Raw genomic sequence first — 27500 nt, forward strand, 5'->3', positions numbered from 1 at the left:
CAAGAAAGTTCATTTATCAGAAATACAATCTTTTGTAACATTACAGTTTTTCTCCGTCGCTTTGGTGCATTTCTCAGATCAGAAATGAAATTCTCAAAACTACTTGTTCAACCTCCACATCATTAAGTCACTTGTGCACATCATAAAAGCAGTTTCTCATTCTTTTGAACAAGTTGCGATTGCTTTGGTGCATTCATGCAATTGATTATGTACAACTGTCTGCGGTTTCCTACATTATCAGTTGCTAATGCCATTTTGCTCAAAATGTATTAAATAGTTCTCTGTGCAATAGTCTTCCCGCTCAAAACATCTAGTCATTAGTTAATCATATAAGTCATTAAATGCAAAATAGTTGATCTAGTTGTCATAGACTGTCAAGCGGTCAAGCGGGGTGGTGTGGCGCAATGGATAAGACACATGCCTTTGGTGTGAGAGACCCGGGTTCGAATCCACTGTGAGACACCAATGTGTCCCTGAGCAAGACACTTAACCCCTAGTTGCTCCAGAGGCGTGCGACCTCTGACATATATAGCAATTGTAAGTCGCTTTGGATAAAAGCGTCAGCTAAATGAATAAATGTAAATGTAAAATGTAAATGTCAAGCATATTTTCTACACATTTATATTAGACTTTTTGTAAATGTGCCATGAATTGATGAATTATGCAGGCGAATCTTGACTTTCACCAATGAAGAGAATGTAGATCAACCAATTAGAAACCAGTTCTCTGAAATAGCTCAAAGTTGCATCTCATGAGCCTTCAATTGTCAAGCATATATACAGTGCTGCATGCAAAAGCAAAGTTCTGCCTAAGGGGTCTTTCCTGTGTTTGCCTTTCTAATGTTGTATTTTCACCTTTGTGCCCCTATTTCTTTTTCTTTTCTATATCACAATAATATTGTAATGTTTTGTTTTTTTGTCAGACCACTAGTAAAGTTGTAACTGTGAATCCTATCCAGTCTCTTTCAATCAATAACTCACGTACAGTAGTGTGTAAATTTGTACTTTTGAAATGGATATATGGCATACAGAAGAAGCGCAGCGTTGTACATTTCAATACAGTAACTGTCATCCAAACAAGCCATAGTTTACATCAGGTAATAGTAACAGAGTGCAGTGTTTTATTGACAACATGACTAAGCATTTTGACTGTCTTATCCGTACACAATGACACAAGGACTTGTCATTCTGATGGCACTGACACAGATATTTACTTTTGAGAGATGAACTAATGATTTTGAGCAAGAGACTGGCTTTTGCAGGTAATCCATGGTGTTTTGCTATTTGTACGAATTGTTTTGAGAAATGCACTTACTGTTTTGCAAATGTCGACGATGATTCGAGAAATGTATCAAAGCGACAGAGAAAAACTGTAAACACTTCCGTTCAAAAGTTTGGGGTCAGTAAGAAGTTTAATTTTATTTTTGGGGGGAAAGAAATAAAAGAAATCAATATTTTTATTCATCAATGATGAATTAAATTGATCAAAAGTGACAGTAAAGACATTTATAATGTTACAAACGATTATATTTTAAGTAAATGCTGTTCTTTTGAACTTTCTATTCATCAAAGAATCATGAAAAATAAAATGTTTCCATGGAAATATTAACTGTTTTCAACACTGATAATAATCATAAATGTTTCTTGATCATCAAATCCTCATATTAGAGTGATTCCTGAAGGATCATGTGACACTGAAGACTGGAGTAATGATGCTGAACATTCAGCTTTGATCACAGGAATAAATTACACTTTACTGTATATTCACATAGAGAACAGATGATTTACACTGGAATAATATTTCACCGTTTTACTATATTTAATAAATGCAAATAAAATGTGTTGATGAGCAGAAGAAATGTCCTTCAAAAATCTTAATAAATCCAAACTTTAGACTGGTAGTGTGCATGAATGTTACACACACTCAAGAGAATTAAAAATGCTTCTCCCAGTGCTGAACTAAATATTTAGCAAATAGATTCTGCCATCTATAGCTCTTCTGTAGCCCCGCCCCTTCTGTAGCTCCACCCCTTATGTAGCCCCGCCCCTTATGTAGCTCTGCCCCTTCTGTAGCCCCGCCCCTCATGTAGCCCCGCCCCTTATGTAGCTCTGCCCCTCGTGTAGCTCCGCCCCTTCTGTGCTCGGTCTTCCGGTTTGTATTTTCCACAGCATGACAGTAATATCTTACGGATTTATGAATGAACCGCTCGTTTTAAAATCTTCCGGTCGACTGACGTGTGTTACGGCATCCGCTTCAAACACCTGCAATACCACGATCCCTTCCTCTAACTCTACAATAACCACATCTGTGGAAATGAGTGGCTCAAAGTAGACCTGATTTATTCAGTAGATATTTCAAGCTTGTTCACATCAAAGATGCACACAATACCAGAGTTTTAGTCGCTTTCTATAATTATGTGCCTGAGATGTTCATTTGAAACACAGGTGATTAAATGTCTAGATTCTGCAGATGAACTGGCAAGAAACACTAGTTTACTCGTCGTCGAAGTGAAGTGAGAGTTAGAGAGTTAGTGGAACGGCACTGAGCTCTTCCTGTGGGACGTGGGGATGTTTTTCCTCTTCATCCGACGGCAGGAATAAAACACCAGGATGACATATGCCGATAATAATTATAAATCTCCAGAGTTGGAGCATCACATCTCTGGCTCGACTCACTGTCAGCAGCAAAAGATTTGCTAAGCAAAGACCAATTACAGTAATGAAATGCATGACATTTTTTTTTCATTTTTTAATGCAAAATTAATGAGTCTATTAGGATAGACTTGAATTATACACACATTCTCAGTAATTGTCTCTCGGTGGACTAATAAGCGCGAGAGCAGAACACAGATGTGTGATGTGATTTAAAGCCCGACGGCATTACAGAACTGAGGCTGACATCAATTTTGAATTGAATATTTAGAGCGCAGGAACAAATTAAAAGAGACTTTTTCATATGTGGGATTTCTGAGTCACAGATCTGTCCTATTTTCCTGAGCGTTCTCTGACGTAGCGTAGCCTATAACCACACCAGACGTAGCGTAGCGTATAACCACACCAGACGTAGCGTAGCGTATAACCACCCTTACGAAAAAGAAGTTTATTCAAGTGTGCTATTAGTATACTTCTTTTAAACTAAAAAATAAGAAAGTATACTTTCAGTCTACTTTTTATATACTTCTCAGAAATATACTTTATGTACTTCTCAGAAATATACTTCAAATTCCACTTAAGTATACTTGACTTATACTGACAGAAAAGTCTAAGTATATTTGGCCTCTACTTGTTGATCGAGATATACTTAAAAGTATAATTAAGTATTCTAAGTATTCTTGGCTTGTACTTGTGTTCACTATTTTGACTGAGTAGCTTATTAAATACTTTTTAAAAAACATAATATTACACACTGTCGTATAAACTAACATGTTCAGCTTTATATAGTAACAAACTTTCAGGTGGAATAGCTTATAGAGTAAATAAAATAAGCATGGAAAATAAGTTTATTCAAGTGTTCTATTAGTATACTTCCTTTCAACTAAAAAGAAGAAAGCATACTTTCAGTCTACATTTTATTGTAGAGATATACTTAAAAGTTTAATTATTCAAAGTATACTTGGCTTGTAGTTGACTGTTGTGTTAACTCTTTTGATCGAGTAGCCTATATAATATATAATATACTTTTTTTACATCGTTTTTCATATACAGTCTTATGAAACTTTGTTTGAAAATATTGATTAAAATATTGATATAAAACAGATATGTTTCTAATTCTGCGTATCTGAATTTTTGTGTAGGCTAGTCCACTGGTGTACATAGGAATTTACTTTAATTCAACTTTTCCCCACCATTGACTGAATTTTCCAGCTATCCATGTTTTCACTGGTATACGGTAGGGGGCGCTATGACACATCTTCTAGTACAGAATCTCCAGATCAAAACACAGGAGAAGAAGAAGCTGAAACAAGTGATAGAAGATTGCTCACTCAAATGTAAAATAATGTGATCATCAAACATTAAACAGCTTGTAAATCAAAACTGCTTAATGTTTCTAAATGAAGCGTAACCCATGAAGAGAGAACGACTGAAGCTGTGGGGGTGTCGGACTCGATCTACTCCATCTGTGTTTGATCATCGTTCTGAATCTGATCAAGGCGTAGTCTTTGACAAAAATGTGATTTTCTCAACTATTTTGTTTAAAATGTTGCCTTTCTTTATGAAACTTACAGACATTCAAGTGTTGATAAAAAAGGATGCATGAAGCTACTAAAAGGTTTTTAAAATTAAAGTAGAGTTAAAGGTATTTTTCAAGTATAAAAAATTACATTTGAACATAGTAGTATAGGCCTACTGCAAGTGCAAACATTTTATATAAATAGTAAACTATAAGTATAATGTTAAGTTCACTTAAAGAAAACTTGTAGTATAAAACTACTAAACTAGTAGTTTACTGAGAGTACACTTCAAAGTTGCTACAAGTATTAAAATAGTAAACTACTAGTATACTCATAAGTTCACTTGCAGTACAAATGAGAAACATAATTATGAACTAGTTGTGCACTTAAAGTTTACTACTGTTACACTTATAGTACACTTAAACATATACTTTTATATACTTCAAGTGGGCCAATTTAGTCCCAAGCGGTATTAAAATAGTACACTTACAAGTTTACTACTAGTACATATTGACATTAGTATACTTACTACATAAAGTATACTTGAAATATACTTGAACATTACTCAAGTATACTTCATAAAATGAACTTGAAGTATACTTTTTTTTCGTAAGGGCACACCAGACGTAGCGTAGCGTATAACCACACCAGACGTAGCGTAGCGTATAACCACACCAGACGTAGCGTAGCGTATAACCACACCAGACGTAGCGTAGCGTATAACCACATGAGACGTATCACAGCGTATAACCACACCAGACGTAGCGTAGCGTATAACCACACCAGACGTAGCGTATAACCACACCAGACGTATCACAGCGTATAACCACATGAGACGTATCACAGCGTATAACCACACCAGACGTAGCGTAGCGTATAACCACACCAGACGTAGCGTATAACCACACCAGACGTAGCGTAGCGTATAACCACACCAGACGTAGCGTAGCGTATAACCACATGAGACGTATCACAGCGTATAACCACACCAGACGTAGCGTAGCGTATAACCACACCAGACGTAGCGTATAACCACATGAGACGTATCACAGCGTATAACCACACCAGACGTAGCGTAGCGTATAACCACACCAGACGTAGCGTATAACCACACCAGACGTAGCGTATAACCACACCAGACGTAGCGTATAACCACACCAGACGTAGCGTATAACCACACCAGACGTATCACAGCGTATAACCACACCAGACGTAGCGTAGCGTATAACCACACCAGACGTAGCGTATAACCACACCAGACGTAGCGTATAACCACACCAGACGTATCACAGCGTATAACCACACCAGACGTAGCGTATAACCACACCAGACGTAGCGTAGCGTATAACCACACCAGACGTAGCGTATAACCAGACCAGACGTATCACAGCGTATAACCACACCAGACGTAGCGTATAACCAGACCAGACGTATCACAGCGTATAACCACACCAGACGTAGCGTATAACCACACCAGACGTAGCGTATAACCACACCAGACGTAGCGTAGCGTATAACCACACCAGACGTAGCGTATAACCACACCAGACGTATCACAGTGTATAACCACACCAGACGTAGCGTATAACCACACCAGACGTATCACAGTGTATAACCACACCAGACGTAGCGTATAACCACACCAGACGTATCACAGTGTATAACCACACCAGACGTATCACAGTGTATAACCACACCAGACGTATCACAGTGTATAACCACACCAGACGTAGCGTATAACCACACCAGACGTATCACAGTGTATAACCACACCAGACGTATCACAGCGTATAACCACACCAGACGTATCACAGTGTATAACCACACCAGACGTAGCGTATAACCACACCAGACGTATCACAGTGTATAACCACACCAGACGTATCACAGCGTATAACCACACCAGACGTATCACAGTGTATAACCACACCAGACGTAGCGTATAACCACACCAGACGTATCACAGTGTATAACCACACCAGACGTAGCGTATAACCACACCAGACGTATCACAGCGTATAACCACACCAGACGTAGCGTATAACCACACCAGACGTATCACAGCGTATAACCACACCAGACGTATCACAGCGTATAACCACACCAGACGTATCACAGCGTATAACCACACCAGACGTATCACAGCATATAACCACACCAGACGTATCACAGCGTATAACCACACCAGACGTATCACAGCGTATAACCACACCAGACGTATCACAGCGTATAACCACACCAGACGTATCACAGCGTATAACCACACCAGACGTATCACAGCGTATAACCACACCAGACGTATCACAGCATATAACCACACCAGACGTATCACAGCGTATAACCACACCAGACGTATCACAGCGTATAACCACACCAGACGTATCACAGCGTATAACCACACCAGCGCTCGGCAGAACCACTGAACGGGCCGCAGAGAACAGACCAATGAGAGGGAATAGAAGATACAAAAGAGACGTGATAAAGTCATGTTTCTCCTGCCAGATCCATGCATATATTAGCATATCAATCATCAAGTCTTTCAAAAGACCTTATGGGGCAGATCTGATGAAAACTGGCAAGAACAGGGTTTGTGAAAAATGCTAAGAAATTAGCCAATATTTCGCACAAAGAAAGGAACATTATTTTCATGACAATTAAGTATAGCTGTTTTACTATTCTCATTACTATAATGCAATGCAAACAAAAAATAGGAATTTAATTTATGTATTAATTATACATTAAGTTATTATAAATTTAATGCATACATTTATACTGATATTAATGAATAAGAATCTATGGAAGCTTGTTTCCGCCACAGAATAAATCATAAAAAAGGTAATTGCGACTTTTTAACTTAACATTCTGACTATCTCAAAATTTCATGTTTATATCTCACAATTCTGACTTTATAACACGCAATCGTGAGATAAAGTCAGAATTGCGAGATATAGGAAGTCACAATTGCGTGATATAAAGTCAGAATCGCGAGATATAAAGTCAGAATCGTGAGATATAAAGTCAGAATCGTGAGATATAAAGTCAGAATTGCGAGATATAGGAAGTCACAATTGCGTGATATAAAGTCAGAATTGCGAGATATAAAGTCAGAATCGTGAGATATAAAGTCAGAATTGTGAGATATAAAGTCAGAATTGCGAGATATAAAGTCAGAATCGCGAGATATAAAGTCAGAATCATGAGATATAAAGTCAGAATTGCGAGATATAAAGTCAGAATCGCGAGATATAAAGTCAGAATTGCGAGATATAAAGTCAGAATCGCGAGATATAAAGTCAGAATCGCGAGATATAAAGTCAGAATTGTGAGATATAAAGTCAGAATTGCGAGATATAGGAAGTCACAATTGCGTGATATAAAGTCAGAATCGCGAGATATAAAGTCAGAATTGTGAGAAATAAAGTCAGAATCGTGAGATATAAAGTCAGAATTGTGAGATATAAAGTCAGAATCACGAGATATAAAGTCAGAATTGCGAGATATAAAGTCAGAATTGTGAGATATAAAGTCAGAATTGTGAGATATAAAGTCAGAATTGTGAGATATAAAGTCAGAATTGCGAGATATAGGAAGTCACAATTGCGTGATATAAAGTCAGAATTGCGAGATATAAAGTCAGAATCGTGAGATATAAAGTCAGAATTGTGAGATATAAAGTCAGAATTGCGAGATATAGGAAGTCACAATTGCGAGATATAAAGTCAGAATCATGAGATAAAGTCAGAATTGCGAGATATAAAGTCAGAATTGCGAGATATAAAGTCAGAATCATGAGATATAAAGTCAGAATTGCGAGATATAAAGTCAGAATTGCGAGATATAAAGTCAGAATTGCGAGATATAAAGTCAGAATCGCGAGATATAAAGTCAGAATCGCGAGATATAAAGTCAGAATTGTGAGATATAAAGTCAGAATTGCGAGATATAGGAAGTCACAATTGCGTGATATAAAGTCAGAATCGCGAGATATAAAGTCAGAATTGTGAGAAATAAAGTCAGAATCGTGAGATATAAAGTCAGAATTGCGAGATATAAAGTCAGAATCGTGAGATATAAAGTCAGAATCGTGAGATATAAAGTCAGAATTGCGAGATATAGGAAGTCACAATTGCGTGATATAAAGTCAGAATTGCGAGATATAAAGTCAGAATCGTGAGATATAAAGTCAGAATTGTGAGATATAAAGTCAGAATTGCGAGATATAGGAAGTCACAATTGCGAGATATAAAGTCAGAATCATGAGATATAAAGTCAGAATTGCGAGATATAAAGTCAGAATTGCGAGATATAAAGTCAGAATTGCGAGATATAAAGTCAGAATCGCGAGATATAAAGTCAGAATTGCGAGATATAAAGTCAGAATTGCGAGATATAAAGTCAGAATTGCGAGATATAAAGTCAGAATCGCGAGATATAAAGTCAGAATTGCGAGATATAAAGTCAGAATCGCGAGATATAAAGTCAGAATTGCGAGATATAAAGTCAGAATCGCGAGATATAAAGTCAGAATTGCGAGATATAAAGTCAGAATCGCGAGATATAAAGTCAGAATCGTGAGATATAAAGTCAGAATTGCGAGATATAGGAAGTCACAATTGCGTGATATAAAGTCAGAATTGCGAGATATAAAGTCAGAATCGTGAGATATAAAGTCAGAATTGTGAGATATAAAGTCAGAATCGCGAGATATAAAGTCAGAATCGCGAGATATAAAGTCAGAATTGTGAGATATAAAGTCAGAATTGCGAGATATAAAGTCAGAATCGCGAGATATAAAGTCAGAATCGTGAGATATAAAGTCAGAATTGCGAGATATAGGAAGTCACAATTGCGTGATATAAAGTCAGAATTGCGAGATATAAAGTCAGAATCGTGAGATATAAAGTCAGAATTGTGAGATATAAAGTCAGAATCGCGAGATATAAAGTCAGAATCGCGAGATATAAAGTCAGAATTGTGAGATATAAAGTCAGAATTGCGAGATATAGGAAGTCACAATTGCGTGATATAAAGTCAGAATCGCGAGATATAAAGTCAGAATTGTGAGAAATAAAGTCAGAATCGTGAGATATAAAGTCAGAATCGCGAGATATAAAGTCAGAATCGTGAGATATAAAGTCAGAATCGTGAGATATAAAGTCAGAATTGCGAGATATAGGAAGTCACAATTGCGTGATATAAAGTCAGAATTGCGAGATATAAAGTCAGAATCGTGAGATATAAAGTCAGAATTGTGAGATATAAAGTCAGAATTGCGAGATATAGGAAGTCACAATTGCGAGATATAAAGTCAGAATCATGAGATATAAAGTCAGAATTGCGAGATATAAAGTCAGAATTGCGAGATATAAAGTCAGAATTGCGAGATATAAAGTCAGAATCGCGAGATATAAAGTCAGAATTGCGAGATATAAAGTCAGAATTGCGAGATATAAAGTCAGAATTGCGAGATATAAAGTCAGAATCGCGAGATATAAAGTCAGAATTGCGAGATATAAAGTCAGAATCGCGAGATATAAAGTCAGAATTGCGAGATATAAAGTCAGAATCACGAGATATAAAGTCACAATTGCGTGATATAAAGTCAGAATTGCGAGATATAAAGTCAGAATCGTGAGATATAAAGTCAGAATTGTGAGATATAAAGTCAGAATTGCGAGATATAAAGTCAGAATCACGAGATATAAAGTCAGAATTGCGAGATATAAAGTCAGAATTGCGAGATATAAAGTCAGAATCGTGAGATATAAAGTCAGAATTGTGAGATATAAAGTCAGAATTGCGAGATATAGGAAGTCACAATTGCGAGATATAAAGTCAGAATCATGAGATATAAAGTCAGAATTGCGAGATATAAAGTCAGAATTGCGAGATATAAAGTCAGAATTGCGAGATATAAAGTCAGAATTGCGAGATATAAAGTCAGAATCGCGAGATATAAAGTCAGAATCGCGAGATATAAAGTCAGAATTGTGAGATATAAAGTCAGAATTGCGAGATATAGGAAGTCACAATTGCGTGATATAAAGTCAGAATCGCGAGATATAAAGTCAGAATTGTGAGAAATAAAGTCAGAATCGTGAGATATAAAGTCAGAATTGCGAGATATAAAGTCAGAATCGTGAGATATAAAGTCAGAATCGTGAGATATAAAGTCAGAATTGCGAGATATAGGAAGTCACAATTGCGTGATATAAAGTCAGAATTGCGAGATATAAAGTCAGAATCGTGAGATATAAAGTCAGAATTGTGAGATATAAAGTCAGAATTGCGAGATATAGGAAGTCACAATTGCGAGATATAAAGTCAGAATCATGAGATATAAAGTCAGAATTGCGAGATATAAAGTCAGAATTGCGAGATATAAAGTCAGAATTGCAAGATATAAAGTCAGAATCACGAGATATAAAATCAGAATTGCGCGATATAAAATCAGAATTGCGAGATATAAAGTCAGAATTGCGAGATATAAAGTCAGAATCGCGAGATATAAAGTCAGAATTGCGAGATATAAAGTCAGAATCGCGAGATATAAATTCAGAATCGCGAGATATAAAGTCAGAATTGCGAGATATAAAGTCAGAATCGCGAGATATAAAGTCAGAATCGTGAGATATAAAGTCAGAATTGCGAGATATAAAGTCAGAATCGTGAGATATAAAGTCAGAATTGTGAGATATAAAGTCAGAATTGCGAGATATAGGAAGTCACAATTGCGAGATATAAAGTCAGAATCATGAGATATAAAGTCAGAATTGCGAGATATAAAGTCAGAATTGCGAGATATAGGAAGTCACAATTGCGTGATATAAAGTCAGAATCATGAGATATAAAGTCAGAATTGCGAGATATAGGAAGTCACAATTGCGTGATATAAAGTCAGAATCGCGAGATATAAAGTCAGAATTGTGAGATATAAAGTCAGAATTGTGAGATATAAAGTCAGAATTGCGAGATATAGGAAGTCACAATTGCGTGATATAAAGTCAGAATCGTGAGATATAAAGTCAGAATCGCGAGATATAAAGTCAGAATCGCGAGATATAAAGTCAGAATTGTGAGATATAAAGTCAGAATTGCGAGATATAGGAAGTCACAATTGCGTGATATAAAGTCAGAATCGCGAGATATAAAGTCAGAATTGTGAGAAATAAAGTCAGAATCGTGAGATATAAAGTCAGAATTGCGAGATATAAAGTCAGAATCGTGAGATATAAAGTCAGAATCGTGAGATATAAAGTCAGAATTGCGAGATATAGGAAGTCACAATTGCGTGATATAAAGTCAGAATTGCGAGATATAAAGTCAGAATCGTGAGATATAAAGTCAGAATTGTGAGATATAAAGTCAGAATTGCGAGATATAGGAAGTCACAATTGCGAGATATAAAGTCAGAATCATGAGATATAAAGTCAGAATTGCGAGATATAAAGTCAGAATTGCGAGATATAAAGTCAGAATTGCGAGATATAAAGTCAGAATCGCGAGATATAAAGTCAGAATTGCGAGATATAAAGTCAGAATTGCGAGATATAAAGTCAGAATTGCGAGATATAAAGTCAGAATCGCGAGATATAAAGTCAGAATTGCGAGATATAAAGTCAGAATCGCGAGATATAAATTCAGAATCGCGAGATATAAAGTCAGAATTGCGAGATATAAAGTCAGAATCGCGAGATATAAAGTCAGAATCGTGAGATATAAAGTCAGAATTGCGAGATATAAAGTCAGAATCGTGAGATATAAAGTCAGAATTGTGAGATATAAAGTCAGAATTGCGAGATATAGGAAGTCACAATTGCGAGATATAAAGTCAGAATCATGAGATATAAAGTCAGAATTGCGAGATATAAAGTCAGAATTGCAAGATATAGGAAGTCACAATTGCGTGATATAAAGTCAGAATCGCGAGATATAAAGTCAGAATTGTGAGATATAAAGTCAGAATTGTGAGATATAAAGTCAGAATTGCGAGATATAGGAAGTCACAATTGCGTGATATAAAGTCAGAATTGCGAGATATAGGAAGTCACAATTGCGTGATATAAAGTCAGAATTGCGAGATATAAAGTCAGAATCGCGAGATATAAAGTCAGAATCGTGAGATATAAAGTCAGAATTGCGAGATATAAAGTCAGAATCGTGAGATATAAAGTCAGAATTGTGAGATATAAAGTCAGAATTGCGAGATATAGGAAGTCACAATTGCGAGATATAAAGTCAGAATCATGAGATATAAAGTCAGAATTGCGAGATATAAAGTCAGAATTGCGAGATATAGGAAGTCACAATCGCGAGATATAAAGTCAGAATCGCGAGATATAAAGTCAGAATTGTGAGATATAAAGTCAGAATTGTGAGATATAAAGTCAGAATTGCGAGATATAGGAAGTCACAATTGCGTGATATAAAGTCAGAATTGTGAGATATAAAGTCAGAATTGTGAGATATAAAGTCAGAATTGCGAGATATAGGAAGTCACAATTGCGAGATATAAAGTCAGAATTGTGAGATATAAAGTCAGAATTGTGAGATATAAAGTCAGAATTGCGAGATATAGGAAGTCACAATTGCGTGATATAAAGTCAGAATCGCGAGATATAAAGTCAGAATCATGAGATATAAAGTCAGAATCGTGAGATATAAAGTCAGAATTGCGAGATATAGGAAGTCACAATTGCGTGATATAAAGTCAGAATCGCGAGATATAAAGTCAGAATCATGAGATATAAAGTCAGAATTGTGAGATATAAAGTCAGAATCGTGAGATATAAAGTCAGAATTGCGAGATATAGGAAGTCAAATTGCGTGATATAAAGTCAGAATCATGAGATATAAAGTCAGAATTGTGAGATATAAAGTCAGAATTGTGAGATATAAAGTCAGAATTGCGAGATATAGGAAGTCACAAATGCGTGATATAAAGTCAGAATCATGAGATATAAAGTCAGAATTGTGAGATATAAAGTCAGAATCGTGAGATATAAAGTCAGAATTGCGTGATATAAAGTTGCAATTGCGTGATATAAAGTCAGAATCATGAGATATAAAGTCAGAATTGTGAGATATAAAGTCTGAATCGCGTGATATAAAGTCAGAATTGCGTGATATAAAGTTGCAATTGTGTGATATAAAGTCAGAATCGCGAGATATAAAGTCAGAATCGTGAGATATAAAGTCAGAATCGCGAGATATTTGCAATTGTAAACTTATAATTGTGAGATAAAAAGCCGCAATTTTCTTTTAAAATGTTTTATTCTGTGGCAGAAACAAGCTTCCCTAGGAATCAGTGTATCCACACACTACAAACTATAGTTTTCCCTTTGTTAAGATTATTTTCTCCATCGACTGATATCTGTTCTTGTTTTAAGCAGAAACTCACTTCATTTCAGTATTAATATCTTCAGTAATTGTTCTTCTTCAATAACTGTATGTTGATTTAAGAATGTTCAGATGTTTGTGCTGTAAAACGAGACACTGAGGAAGAACATCATGTTCTGCAGTGCATTATGATCTTCATTACTGTATTGCTGCATTCAGTGTTTATTTATTTATTTGTGCATTATGGTAATGAGAATCTGGCTGGAAGGTTGTCAACGCAATGCAGAACATCTCAGTGCTCTTAAAACTTATTATGCAAATGATCTTGTTTTTCTCTTTGATTTTGGGATAAAACTCATTTATTGGCAGTCGCCTTATTCTGAATGACTCTAACCTGATGATGATGATGATGATGATGATGATGATGATGTGAATAAACTACACAAGAGCGCCATCTATATGTGTGAAGCGTCACTTCAGCATAACAGCCTCAGATTTACATCATTTCATTATTTCTGAAGCGCAGTGGAAATGTGTCCTGGAACGTGTTCATCTCAGAGAACATGACCATATACTGGCAACCGGTCTTAATAAAAGTGCGAGTCAAATTGTCATGTCACACATTACTTCCGATTTACTGAAGAAATTTGAATAATCCAATGTTCCTTATGAATATGTAAATGCAGGCTTGCTTTGAGAGCCGAGAGCCGGAGTCGCACAGCATCCGCTGCTTTAATCCTGTTATTCAGGCCAGATTTCACGCCTAAAGGAGAAGAAACTCAATCTTTCACAAACATTTGCAAATGACAAAAATAAATGCATCTATTGCCACTGAACTAACGGCTGCAGGCCAGAGTTACACACACACACACACACACACACACACACACACACACACACATCCAGAGTTACACACACACACACACACATCCAGAGTTACACACACACACATCCAGGAGTTTGAGAACACAATGAAAATGTGGGATAATAATAGTTTTAGGATCCTGGAAAAATCTGCATGTCACTGACAAACCTTACAACTAGAAGCTCTTCATTTCTCGGAACACCTTGATTTTACAGGAGGAAGAGAACGGTGGCGTTTAGCAGTGTGTGTGTGTGTGTGTGAGTGTGTGTGTGTGTGTGTGTGACGTCATTCAAACGGGATCTGACTGTGTGTGTGTGTGTGTGTGACGTCATTCAGACGGGATCTGACTGTGTGTGTGTGTGTGTGTGACGTCATTCAGACGGGATCTGACTGTGTGTGTGTGTGTGTGTGTGTGTGTGACGTCATTCAGACGGGATCTGACTGTGTGTGTGTGTGTGTGTGTGTGTGTGACGTCATTCAGACGGGATCTGACTGTGTGTGTGTGTGTGTGTGTGTGTGTGTGTGTGTGTGTGTGACGTCATTCAAACGGGATCTGACTGTGTGTGTGTGTGTGTGTGACGTCATTCAGACGGGATCTGACTGTGTGTGTGTGTGTGTGTGTGTGTGTGTGTGACGTCATTCAGACGGGATCTGACTGTGTGTGTGTGTGTGTGTGTGTGTGTGACGTCATTCAGACGGGATCTGACTGTGTGTGTGTGTGTGTGTGACGTCATTCAGACGGGATCTGACTGTGTGTGTGTGTGTGTGTGTGTGTGTGTGTGTGTGTGTGTGTGTGTGACTTCATTCAGACGGGATCTGACTGTGTGTGTGTGTGTGACGTCATTCAGACGGGATCTGACTGTGTGTGTGTGTGTGTGTGTGTGACGTCATTCAGACGGGATCTGACTGTGTGTGTGTGTGTGTGTGTGACGTCATTCAGACGGGATCTGACTGTGTGTGTGTGTGTGTGTGTGTGTGTGTGACGTCATTCAGACGGGATCTCACTGTGTGTGTGTGTGTGTGTGTGTGTGTGCGCGTGTGACGTCATTCAGACGGGATCTGACTGTGTGTGTGTGTGTGTGTGTGCTCTGCATTACAACAGATCCTGTCTGAATGACGTCACACACACACACACACACACACACACACACACACACACACACACACACTCCAGAGCTGAAGGACACGAGAGGCTCTTGCTGTGTTTCGTCTGCTGTAGAAACTGAATAAATACTGTGTAAAATAAAAAAATAAAGTGACTTTCTGTTGTTTATCTTATATATACACTGAGTGTGTGTTTAGTGTACTGTGTACTGTAATGTGTGTGTGTTTAGTGTTCTGTGTACTGTAATGTGTGTGTGTTTAGTGTTCTGTGTACTGTAATGTGTGTGTGTTTAGTGTTCTGCGTACTGTAATGTGTGTGTGTTTAGTGTTCTGCGTACTGTAATGTGTGTGTTATCTCTCTCTCTCTCTGTCAGTGTATTATCTTCAGTCGTGTGGCTCCAGTAAATGTATCCTGATTTAAATCACTTCTGCGGTTCAGAGAGTTCAGAGTTCAGACGGCGCTGCATAAAACACTTACACACTAAACTCTGACGCTTCATGGTTGGGAGGATCCGACTTTCTGCAACCGAAGAGTTTTACACCTGAAATGAACCCTGGATCAGACTGAACGTTCCTCACACTCCTCCTCCTCCGTCATTCAGGCCTTTCCTTCGCCTGATCCTGAAGAGCAGACACACTCCACATCCCGGAGCAGTCGAGCAGGAAGAAGAGGAGCGACGGGACACAGATGAGGAGCAGCAGGAGTGAAGACGGCCTGATCCCGGCCGGCGGGAGCGCTCCATCTCATCTGTCGCCACTGGAGCGAAGAGCGTCACTCATCATCATCATCCCTTCATTCTTCTGCAGGGAAGAAGCTCAGAAACTGTGATGATATCCAATCCTGAACGCTCCTCACAGAAGCCCCTGGTGAGACTTCCAGCACAGCCTCATGTTGTGTCGAGCCTTCTTAGTGTTTTAAAATAGCGAGTTTTGATGCTATCACAGATTCATTCCCATTCACTCCCATTCACTCCCATTCACAAGGCAATTGGACCGAAAACGAAAATACGGTCAAACTTAAAAGTGTCGTTTCCATTCTAGTTGTGCTTTTAAAGTAAAGTTTGCCTCGGGTAGATTAACAAAAACACCCTAGGTTGCATTTTGGCGAGAGTTACGCTTTAGCGCGATGCTTCTGTCCATCACAGGAGACCAACACTCTTCCAAAGGAAACGCACATTAAAAACGTCTTTTCCTCTCTTTACTTTCCTGCATTTGTTCTAATGCGGTCCATCACTGCAAAAAATGCTTTTCTTACTCAGTATTTTTGTTTTGTTTCCAGTCCAAATATCTAGAAATTCTTAAATCAAGAAGGATTTGAAATCCTGTCTTGTTTCCTGATAAAATAAATAAAATCAAGTGAGTTTGTTTTGCTTAAAACAAGCTAAATTATCTGCCAATGGGGTAAAAAAAACAACAACCTTAATTCAAATGTGTGCATTTCTTGCATTTCTTTAAAATTACCGTTTTTTATCAGGAAACAAGACAGAATTTCTTATGTGATTTTACTTCTCTTGTAAATCCGTCTAGATTTAAGGATTTGTAGATATTTGGACTGGAAACAAGACAAAAATACTGAGTAAGAAAAGCATTTTTTGCAGTGTACTTGTACTTGTAACTTGGCATTCATTTAGTTGGCCCTTATGATACACTGGTTGCAATGTTTGCTCATTTTTAAGTTGCAGTTTCTGCTAAATGACTAAATTCTGCTTAATTCAATTCAATTTTATTAACTTTTGCCACACTGTCCACAGGAACAACACAAAAGACAGATCAATTACAACTTTCCTGCCTCAAAACATGTGATTAAATTATAATAATAACAAAAATGTGTACAAAAATGAAAATGCATACTATATATTTACACTATACATTCACATCACACTTCAATCAATCAATCACACAAATCAATTTTTCCAGCACTACATGCAAATATAACACTGTTTAATGTTATTTTAGTATCATTAATGTACACATTTTAAAAATATTCTGAATTAGATTTTTTTATATATATTTTCTGTTTTAATTTTAATGTTAAAGATTTAGTCATTTTGTTGTGTTTTTGTCATTTTTATTTATTTGTAAAATTTAAATTATCGTTAAAAGATGGAGATCTCGATTCGAACACCCACGTGATCTTATTCCTATATACATCTTATTCCTAAATGTGTGTCTATTAAACCTTTGAAACATTCACACCGGGACATTCAGTCGGCGCTGTTTTAGTTATGAACACACAGTTTCATTATTTCTGTATTACAAATATTCATATTATCACAGAAGTACTGGGACTCTTTTCTTTCCTCACTCTGTCATTTATAATAGAGAGAGTTGTTATGCTCCTGCTGATCAACAGCCCATCATCCGAGGTTATGAATATAGTGAACAGCAGAGTATGGCATATTTATGTTTGGAGTGCAGCAGAAACAGTTTCTGAATATTTTAGCCTGCTTGCTGTGCCAGTGTCCTCTGAGAAAGGTCACACCTTTTAAACAGCCTATAAAGAACACACACACACACACACACACACACACACACACACTGGTTCATGGGTTTGCGGAGATCATCGCCCCCTACCGGCGAAACAGTGACTCCGTGACTTTGGCGCTCCGCATCACTGATTCGCGTAACTTCGTCCAATGTCAACATAAGCAAAATAAATTCACAATGGCATCAATCACTATATACTGTTGAAGATTACAATACTCAAAGTTAGAACAAAGCTGTGGAGAAAGATCCAGGTCGCAAATACCTCAGGTTCCTCAATATATAACACAAAAATATGAAAGTTAACACAGACGTTAACTTTTTCAACAGTCACTTGAGTCATACAACATCACACACAACGCCAGCTAGTATAGCTACACCCGTACACACACACAACAACACAGAAATAGACCTGATTTGCGAGAGAAACCGGCTTACCTGCTCCAGTCCAGAGAGATGCGGAGACTCGCGGGCTTCTTGGATTTGAAAAGTGCGGCCGTTATCTGAGGGCTGAGGGAAAGGTTCTCTCCCGCCAGTTTTTTATTATTTATTTTTTATGTATATTGAAACATAACTTTGTTAAACGTTCTTGCTGTTTTCTAATATTTTCTAACACAAAACTAAAAATTATAAACGGAGGGATGAACGCACACGAACTCACCCACGAGACGCTTTAGATAACGCTAATAATAGGCATCTTTTGTATGTGCTTCATGCATTTTTTTACCGTTTTACTCAAGATAACTTAAAAGGAGCGAGCAAAGATGATCATAACCAATGTCCCTCGCATGTGAAGATCGATATTTAAAAGTAAAAAAAAAAAATCTTCACACTAACGTTTAGATATTTAAATAGAATAAAAAGCCAATAACAAAGTGAGATAGGTCGGTTAGCTGATTACCTTAAAATTCCATAGATATCGGCATCAGTTCATACGGCTGTTAACACTTTCTATGACAAGCGGATGCGATGAGACCAGGTTTCCTATTGGATAACACAGATGTCAATCAAACTAATCAAGCCTTATCCAAAAACACATTTTATTTATTATAGGATTTCAGAAGTTGTAATGATGCTTGTAATTGTATTAGAATCAATTAAACAACAATACTTGAATAAATATAATATTTGTATAAAAACTGGGTGGGCCTATTCATCATAGTGGGCGGGGCTTATTCTCGTCAAGCCCGTTTATTGGCTGCACCCCTGGTTTCGTAGCTTCACGAATCATTGAATTCTGAATCGCATACTAACATACACTACTCTTATTATTTTTGTAATAGATAAGAGGGAAATATTAAGAGTAGTATGTGGTTCTGCCAATAGTTTTGGGAACAGAACTAGAGTGTTATTCTCAGTAATTGAGCCTCTTCCCATCATACCTGTGACCTCTGGTGTCATTGAGAGAGATGTTGTGTGTCGAGCTTCATCAGCCTCTCTCTCTCACACACACACACACACACACTCTCTCTCTCTCTCTGGTGTCGTTGAGGTCGTGTCGAGAGAGATGTTGTGTGTCGAGACTCATCAGTCTCTCACACACACACACACACACACACTCTCTCTCTCTCTGGTGTCGTTGAGGTCATGTCGAGAGAGATGTGTGTCGAGCTTCATCAGTCTCTCTCTCTCACACACACACACACACTCTCTCTCTCTCTGGTGTCGTTGAGGTCGTGTCGAGAGAGATGTTGTGTGTCGAGCTTGATCAGTCTCTCTCACACACACACACACACACACTCTCTCTGGTGTCGTTGAGGTCGTGTCGAGAGAGATGTTGTGTGTCGAGACTCATCAGTCTCTCTCTCGGTCCCATTCTGTCTCGTTCTCTCCCCATTTTTCACCGTTCTGTTCATCCAACACTCGCTCTGTCTGTAGATCTCAGACACATTTCTGAGAGCGATTATATTTTCAATCTGGCCGAAGCGATCTGAAGTCTCCGCATGAGCGCTCGGGTCTCTCCCGGCAGAATAAAGCCCTGTCTCTGATAGTCCTGCTTCCCGTGTGTGATCGAGCTCTCCAACAAACACAGTATTATTCTGACAGGAGAGAGACTCTGTGTTCAAGCGGAATACATTCTTTCTTTAAAAAAGGCAATCAAAACAATAGCCTATGCATAATTCACTGCAAGACCTCAGTACATGTCATCATTCTGCAAGTTTAATCCAGTGCATGACTGAGTGGAAAATTATTAAAAAAAGAAATAAAAAAAAAGAGTCAAGACAGAAATGCTAATCATTGTGGCTGATGTTTCTTCCCAATCATTTATAACAATGGAAGTTGATTGTCAAGTCATGTGCAGTGCATTTTGGGATAAGAGTTTTGTTATACAATTCAGATGTAGTTGGTCATTCGTAAACGCTGTGCACAATAGCAGTGTGTTTTCTGTCTTGTTTTCCAGCACAAACATCTAAACATTCTTAAACATTCTTAAATCAAGACACATTTACTGGAGAAGCAACACTTAATATCTTAAATGTTTCTTGATTTAAGAATGTTTAGATGTTTGTGCTGGAAAACGAGACAGAAACACTGAGGATTTTATGCAGTCCACAAAACATTCTGACTCTCAGCATTGAGGAAGCCAGTCCTTTAGCTTTTCACTGAACAGGGTTCAAACACACACACACACACACACACACACACACACACACAATAGCGTTGATGTAGTTCTGCCAGATTTCTCGAGTGAGCGGCTGCTTCTATACATGAATCTGAATCTGAGTGTTTACATGAACGCTAAACATGTGATCGGGTTGATGTGTGCGTTTATATGTCACAAGCTTCAAATAAGAACTATTCTGTGTGTGTGTGTGTGTGTGTGTGTGTGTGTGTGTGTGTGAGACTCGAGCACTGGTTTGTTTTCATGCCCTGTAATTTGGACCCTTGAGAATTCTTTTCAAAATCCTGTCTCCTAATGCTTGAATCTGGCTCTGAATCAGCCAATCAGGACGAGTCTGGCTCTGAATCAGCCAATCAGGACGAGCCTCAGAATAAAGCCAGCAATCTTGTGTCTGTCAATCCTGACATGCAGCAAATGTGTGATGTCCTTCTTCCGCAGATTGAGCTTGTTCCCTCCATCCAGCGCCAGCTCAATCAAACCCACCGTGTGTGCTCACATCTTCTGCTGCGACTCCGCCATACAGACGAGCTCGGTCTCGTTTCAGAAATCAGATGTTTTTCCTCTCTTTATTCTTTATTATTGCCATAGCATGACAGATAACACGTATGAAGGCATAGGAAGGATTCGATGAATGTTCTGAAACCTATGAAGAGTGTTTCAGAAGATCTCACATTCGGCCCATTTATTTTCAGATGCTCTGTAGAGTAGAGTATAAATAGAGGAAGATTCTATTCAAGTTCTATAACAGCAGCAAGTGCAAACAGATGCTGTTCAGATACGGTGTAAACAGAAGTGATGTGCTATTTGTAATGAAAGTAAAACAGTCTGAAATCAACACTAGTGCATTACAACAAGTGAAATAACCCATCCCAGAATGGGGAACAAAGCAAATAAAATGTCAAATATACTTCATTAACTTCCCAAAAGTTCAATTGGAACGGCCGGGTTTAGAATCTCTGAGATCCAAATGTTTACATGTAAAAACTAACAGTAGATTAATGAGACGTCCTGCGTTAAACAGTGTGTGTGTGTGTGTGTGTGTGTGTGTGTGTGTGTCCGCCTTTACAGAGGACTGTCAGACTTAATGTTCGGCTGAATTTTATTGGAACCACTTTTTGAATGTTAAAAAACCCAAAGCGACTCATTTATATTCCGGGTGTGTTGTGCGGAATGATAAAGACGGCTGTTTTCTTCCGCCATGCAAAAATTATTAAATGGGAAAATATAGTATTTGTCTCTGTGTCGCAGTTGTTGTGGGGCTTTTTTGTCAAGTTTCCAAAGAGCCGAAGGCTTGTCGCTCATTAATATTCACTCACACAGCTCCTTTGATGCATATTTAGAGTCACATTCATCCTCTGTGTGCTTTCTGATTATTAATCCATATTTAATCATTTCGTCTCATTCTGCTCACCCAGATTGGGCTTCGTGCTTCATGACGGATGTGGAGCGCTCTGTGAATCCTGACGGATAACACTGGGACTCGGTTTGGTTTCTCCCTCAGATCTGTCATGGAACAGTGAATGAATACCATGAAATGTTTAATAGTGTAAGTGTGTGTCTGTCGGAGCGCCAGTGAAGCACAGAGAGAATGTCTAAAACAGGGATTGTTTCCCACAGTTCAAAGGTTTGGGGAAGATGGGAAGGATTTCTGTCGTTACTCCTCAGTCCTGATGGTTTGGAAAAGCTTCTCCAGAGATGCTCATTAAAAAAGAGACAAAAATTACATTAAAATTAGGAAGTACCAAATAGATCAGCGGTTCTCGGAGGGTTTGGCCGTGGGACACACATCTTCCCATGGGAATTACGCCACGACCCCAATTTTTTGGAATTTGAAGCATGTATTTGTTTCTCAAAAATGGTTCACACACACACACACACACACTCACACACACACACACACACACACACACTGACAGACACACACACATGAATGAACTCTATAACATCTCTATAACATCCGTATGAACTCTATAACATCTGTATGACCTCTATAACATCTGTATGAACTCTATAACATCTGTATGAACTCCATAACATCTGTATAACATCTGTATGAACTCTATGACATCTGTATGAACTCTATAACATCTGTATGACCTCTATAACATCTGTATGAACTCTATAACATCTGTATGACCTCTATGACATCTGTGTGAACTCTATAACATCTGTATGACCTCTATGACATCTGTGTGAACTCTATAACATCTGTATGAACTCTATAACATCTGTATAACATCTGTATGAACTCTATGACATCTGTATGAACTCTATAACATCTGTATGAACTCTATAACATCTGTATGAACTCTATAACATCTGTATGACCTCTATGACATCTGTGTGAACTCTATAACATCTGTATGACCTCTATGACATCTGTGTGAACTCTATAACATCTGTATGAACTCTATAACATCTCTATAACATCTGTATGAACTCTATAACATCTGTATAACATCTGTATGAACTCTATAACATCTGTATGACCTCTATGACATCTGTGTGAACTCTATAACATCTGTATGACCTCTATGACATCTGTGTGAACTCTATAACATCTGTATGAACTCTATAACATCTCTATAACATCTGTATGAACTCTATAACATCTGTATAACATCTGTATGAACTCTATAACATCTGTAAGAACTCTGTAACATCTGTATGAACTCTATAACATCTGTATAACATCTGCATGAACTCTATAACATCTGTATAACATCTGTATAACATCTGTATGAACTCTATAACATCTGTATAACATCTGTATGAACTCTATAACATCTGTATGAACTCTATAACATCTCTATAACATCTGTATGAACTCTATAACATCTCTATAACATCTGTATGAACTCTATAACATCTATAAAACATCTGTATGACATCTGTATGAACTCTATAACATCTGTATAACATCTGTATAACATCTGTATGACATCTGTATGAACTCTATAACATCTGTATGAACTCTATAACATCTGTATATCATCTGTATGAACTCTATAACATCTCTCTAACATCTGTATGAACTCTATAACATCTGTATAACATCTGTATGAACTATAACATCTGTATGAACTCTATAACATCTGTATGAACTCTATAACATCTGTATAACATCTGTATGAACTCTATAACATCTGTATAACATCTATAACATCTGTATGAACTCTAACATCTGTATAACATCTGTATGAACTCTATAACATCTGTATGAACTCTATAACATCTGTATAACATCTGTGTGAACTCTATAACATCTGTATGAACTCTATAACATCTGTATAACATCTGTATGAACTCTAAAACATCTGTATAACATCTGTATGGACTCTATAACATCTGTATAACATCTGTATGAACTCTATAACATCTGTATAGCATCTGTATGAACTATAACATCTGTATGAACTCTATAACATCTGTATAACATCTGTATGAACTCTATAACATCTGTATGAACTGTATAACATCTGTATAACATCTGTATGAACTCTATAACATCTGTATGAACTGTAAAACATCTGTATAACATCTGTGTGAACTCTATAACATCTGTATGAACTCTATAACATCTGTATGAACTGTAAAACATCTGTATAACATCTGTGTGAACTCTATAACATCTGTATGAACTCTATAACATCTGTATAACATCTGTATGAACTCTATAACATCTGTATAACATTTGTATGAACTCTATAACATCTCTATAACATCTGCATGAACTCTATAACATCTGTATAACATTTGTATGAACTCTATAACATCTCTATAACATCTGTATGAACTCTATAACATCTGTATAACATTTGTATGAACTCTATAACATCTCTATAACATCTGTATGAACTCTATAACATCTGTATAACATTTGTATGAACTCTATAACATCTCTATAACATCTGCATGAACTCTATAACATCTGTATAACATTTGTATGAACTCTATAACATCTCTATAACATCTGCATGAACTCTATAACATCTGTATAACATTTGTATGAACTCTATAACATCTCTATAACATCTGCATGAACTCTATAACGACGCATGAATATGAACAAGCGTGAACGTCGCTCAGGACAGGTCGTTGACAGGCCAGCGCTGCATCGGCACGAAAGCTTAAATCCACAGCCTGAACTCTGCGTTTCAGACGGCGATACTGGAGTGAGCTGATCCAACTCTTCTTGCACTTCAGCGGACAAATTCACACAAAATTGTCAAAAATAGTGAGTGTCCTCATGAACACAGTCAGTTATATCTCAAGTGAATGTGAACAGTTGAGAAAGAAAACGCATGTGTATATTAGATCAGTGCAGCTCTTAAAGTGACAGTAGCCTAATATTCCTGATGCCGTCTGTGTTTACTGTTAATTAAACAAAGGATAATTAACCCACACACACACACACACACACACACACACACACACTGATGTTCTTCTCTTCACACACACACACACACACACACACACACACCTGAGACTCACACACACCTGACACACACACACACACACACACTGATGTTCTTCTCTTCACACACACCTGAGACTCACACACACCTGACACACACACACACACTGATGTTCTTCTCGTCACACACACACACACACACACACACACACACACACACACACACCTGAGACTCACACACACCTGACACACACACACACACACTGATGTTCTTCTCTTCACACACACACACACACACACACACACCTGAGACTCACACACACCTGACACACACACACACACACACACACACTGATGTTCTTCTCTTCACACACATCAGAGGATTGATGGGCTTTGATCTTTCTGTTAATAAGCAGAGACTTCCAGCTCAGCGTTCGAGAGGAAGGCTTGACAAACACCTGAGACTCACACAACACACACAACACACACACACACACACACACACACCTGAGACTCACACAACACACACAACACACACACACACACACACACACATACAAACACCTGAGACTCACACAACACACACACACACACATACACACACCTGAGACTCACACACACACACCTGGGATCGCATGTTTTCTGAGAGACGGTTGAAGAATCTCTCAGTCGGAGAGAAAGAAGAAGCTGAACATCTAAAACTCCAGCTGTGAATCACCTCTTCAGTCTGAGTTCAACCCTTCACTGCAGAGATACTCACTCCATCAGTCTCCGTCTAACACACACCTCTCAGGATCAGTCTAACACACACCTCTCAGGATCAGTCTAACACACACCTCTCAGGATCAGTCTAACACACACCTCTCAGGATCAGTCTAACACACACCTCTCAGGATCAGTCTAACACACACCTCTCAGGATCAGTCTAACACACACCTCTCAGGATCAGTCTAACACACACCTCTCAGGATCAGTCTAACACACACCTCTCAGGATCAGTCTAACACACACCTCTCAGGATCAGTCTAACACACACCTCTCAGGATCAGTCTAACACACACCTCTCAGGATCAGTCTAACACACACCTCTCAGGATCATGAGACACCGCAGACTGGAGGAATGATGCTGATCAGCTTTCATCACAGGAATAAATTACACTTTACTATATATTCACATAGAAAACATATGATTTACATTATAATATTCCACAATTTTTACTGTGTTTTTGATCATATAAACACAGAAGAGACTCTTTCAGAAACACTAAAACTGTCATTGATCCAAACGTGTGTGTATATCAGGTTGTCTGGTCAGATTGATCTTCAGGTCTTCTCCTGTGTGTGTGTGTGTGTGTGTGTGTGTGTGTGTGTGTGTGTGTGTGTGTGTGTGTGTGTGTGTGACGGTCAAGCAGAGAGAGCGCGCCTGCAGGAACATGACCAGAAATGAAGCATTGTGGGAAGGATGAAGTATGACGATCAACAGAATATAGAGTATAATAGAGTGTAATGCTGAACTCCTCCACACGGGTTATTACGAGACCAAGAAGAGTTTCAGTGCTTGAAATGCCATTAAAATATGCAAAGCAAAGTTTCATTCGCATTTCCTCTTTCTCATACTCATCAGACTTAGGACTGGCACGCACAATTCACGAGTCGCGAATCCTAATGCATCTCAGGAAAAGTCCGGAAGGAATCTTCCGATCAGTGTTCGTCATCGGTGCCGAATCCGGTTTCCAGCCTTTATGAAGCGCGTTCCAGCTTTATGGGTCGACTTCTGCCATTCCTCCAAGCATGTCACAGATGGATGTGATTAGCAAACCTGGAAATGCACAAAGATATATCCCCTGAAACCAAATGCATTCAGAATCCTATTAAACACGGGCTGATGTCTGAGAGCGGACTCCATATCTCGGCACAGCGCTCCACTCTTCAGCTCCTCGGATTCACTCCAGAACACATCTCCAGAACTCCAGAGAAAAGCTCTCTGTGCATTACAGTCTGGAGCGTTCCAGATCTGAGCCGAGGCTGAATACCCTGCAGACGGGATTAAAGATGAACACATTACAGTTATGATCTGAGAGATGTGAGGCCGGCAGATAAGATCATATTTCTGCATGTGGGAAAGTGCATGTTTTGATCAGTTTCGACGGCCCTGCAGTGATGAGTTAACTTATATAAAGCACATATTCCCCACAGTCTCTCAGTTAATGAGGCCATGAAAACTGAATACTCATAATAATACAATCTGAAAATGCTGTTAATCCTCTGGAGCTCTTCACGTGTCGGTCAAAAATGGCCGAATTAAAAAACATTTGTCAATGACATGATTGTACTATATTTTAGTTTGATAATGTTTTTTATTTAATATTTTATGGTAGTACATTATATTTATGCTGTATTTACAATCCATTTATTCACTTTTTGAGCTTGGACCTGAGAAACGGTGGTAAATCATGAACGCTTTAGAGCGACAGACTGAAGACGACACTTGGCGGAT

General features: G+C 38.1%; 1 protein-coding gene across 1 annotated transcript in view; it reads right to left on the minus strand.

Moving 5' to 3' along the window:
• Positions 1-18453, minus strand: part of LOC311298134 (protocadherin 8) — a 33636-nt gene extending 15183 nt beyond the window's left edge. The window contains exon 1 of the mRNA XM_084420836.1: positions 18402-18453. The gene's annotated coding sequence lies outside the window, so the exon portion shown is untranslated. The remainder of the gene's footprint in view (positions 1-18401) is intronic.
• Between the last annotated feature and the right edge of the window lie 9047 nt (positions 18454-27500).

This window comes from Rutilus rutilus (assembly GCF_951802725.1).
Source record: "Rutilus rutilus genome assembly, chromosome: 10".
NCBI lineage: Eukaryota > Metazoa > Chordata > Actinopteri > Cypriniformes > Leuciscidae > Rutilus > Rutilus rutilus.